At 45.6% G+C, this 2427-nt stretch overlaps 1 pseudogene; it reads left to right on the top strand.

The window, feature by feature from the left end:
• Positions 1-1351: 1351 nt before the first annotated feature.
• Positions 1352-2222, top strand: LOC110579073 (annotated as a pseudogene).
• Positions 2223-2427: the final 205 nt, after the last annotated feature.

The following is a 2427-nucleotide window of genomic DNA, read 5'->3' as shown; positions in this document are numbered from 1 at the left end:
GGACAAACTCTATACTGCTATGGTATTTGTTGCATTTCCAAGGGAAAAGAAAAATGTCCACACTCTCACCCCTCCAAGTGGAACATCTGAAATGGGAATTAAGACAATGCCAAGATGGCATTAAAAACCGGATTGCGGCACTTCCTTGTATTGCCAAGTTCTCTTAAAAATGCACCTTCCCACAAAATCCTATGCCACTGCAGCGTCAGGACCGGAACAGCACTGTTCTAAAGGAAGGGAATTGTTTTTTTTACTGCTGTTGTGATACAGAGACAATGAAATGTGACACTGTTTCTTTTCCTAGGAACTAACAGCTGGGACAAGACCCTGAAGTAGTTTCACTTTGCTTTCAATGTAACTCGATTTCCACTTCTCCCGGGACACAGTGATAGGAGGCACCTGCAGCCTGAAGGTCACACTGACCTCAGTTTTCAAGAAATGGACAACAGTGAAAGATCCATGTACCCCAGAGTCACAGAGATTATAGCCATTCCTAAGATATCCATGTGGAAATGATTTTTGTCCTTACTTCTTTGGTCTGGGTCATAGTTCTGTTGGCTTCCGTGAGTTCAGTAAACATTGAACATTTACTATGCTCCAAGCAAGGCACTAGATATTGGGGGTATGAAGATGAGTATATTAACTCAGGGTCCTGTCCTTGTAGTGCTAATAGGCATCATGGATGTGCTCAGATTCACTACAACATGGTACAAGGTAGGAAAAAGCAAGCCTAGGAAAATGGTGGTTAGGCCTTGATGGAGGTTTGAAGCAAGAGGCTATCTGATCATTTTAAGAAGCCCTGTGGGGTTGCGCCTGGGTGGCTCAGTCGGTTAAGCATCTGACTTCGGCTCAGGTCAAAATCTGGGGGTCCTGGGATCGAGTTCCATGTCAGGCTCCCTGCTCACTGGGGAGTCTGCTACTCCCTCTCCCTCTGCCCCTTCCCCTGTTCATGCTGTTCTTTCACTTTCTCTCTAAAATAAATAAATGAAATCTTTTAAAAAAAAAGAAGCCCTATTGGAAAAGCTGAAGGTGGGTGTTAGGATCAATAATCATTCTTCAGAGCATACATTCACTCATACCCTCTATGTTTACTGAGTGACTACTGTGTTCAAATTGTCTCAAAGTTTAATCATGAATAAAGACAAATTATTATAACCAATAAGGGAAATACTATGATAGAAATGTAAGTGGTTGTTATGGGTTGAATTGTGTCCCCTCAAAATCCATATGGTAAAGTCCTACCCCCTGTACATCAGAATGTGACCTTATGTGGAGATAGTGTCTTTACAGAGGTAACCAAGTTAAAATGGGATCACTAGGCTCTTTTCCGGTTACTGCGGTGCAAAGAACCATGAGCAGCAAAGTCTCCGGTGACACCCTGTACGAGGCGGTGCAGGAAGTCCTGCATGGGAACCAGCGTAAGCGCCGGAAGTTTTTGGAGACGGTGGAGCTGCAGATCACCCTGCAGAACTATGACCCTCAGAAGGACAAACGCTTCTCGGGCACCATCAGGCTTAAGTCCACTCCCTGCCCCAAGTTCTCCATATGTGTTTTGGGGGATCAGCAGCACTGTGATGAGGCCAAGGCAGTGGATATTCCCCACATGGATATTGAGGTGCTGAAGAAACTCAACAAGAATAAGAAATGAGTCAAGAAGCTGGCCAAAGAGTATGATGCCTTTTTGGCTTCAGAATCTCTGATCAAGGGGCGCCTGGGTGGCTCAGTCGTTAAGCGTCTGCCTTCGGCTCAGGTCATGGTCCCAGGGTCCTGGAATCGAGTCCCACATCCGGCTCCCTGCTCCGCAGGAAACCTGCTTCTCCCTCTCCCACTCCCCCTGCTTGTGTTCCTTCTCTCGCTGTGTCTCTCTCTCTCAAATAAATAAATAAAATCTTTAAAAAAAAAAAAAAAGAATCTCTGATCAAGCAGATCCCACGAATCCTGGGCCCAGGCCGGAATAAGGCTGGCAGGTTCCCTTCCTTGCTGACCCACAATGAGACCATGTGGCCAAAGTGGATGAAGTGAAGTCCACCACCAAATTCCAGACGAAGAAGGTGCTATGTCTGGCAGTGGCTGTTGGCCACGTGAGGATGACAGATGACGAGCTTGTGTACAACATCCACTTAGCTGTCAATTTCCTGGTGTCCTTGCTCAAGAAGAATTGGCAGAATATCCGGGCTTTCCACATCAAGAGCACCATGGGCAAGCCCCAGCTCCTGTACTAAGCCACAGCTCAATAAATCCTAGTGCTACCCTTAAAAAAAAAAAGATCACTAGGATGGGCCTTAATCCAACTTGATTGCTTTATAAAAAGGGAGATTTTGGACCCAAATACATGCATACAAGGAGAAACATGATATGAGCATGAAGAGGGTTATCTTCATAGCCAAGTTGAGAAAGTCCCAGAACAGATTTTGCCTCCACAGACAC

This window comes from Neomonachus schauinslandi, chromosome 4 (assembly GCF_002201575.2).
Source record: "Neomonachus schauinslandi chromosome 4, ASM220157v2, whole genome shotgun sequence".
Classification (NCBI taxonomy): Eukaryota; Metazoa; Chordata; class Mammalia; order Carnivora; family Phocidae; genus Neomonachus; species Neomonachus schauinslandi.
The sequence above is the reverse complement of the archived record's forward strand: the minus strand, read 5'-3'. Positions and strand labels throughout refer to the sequence as shown.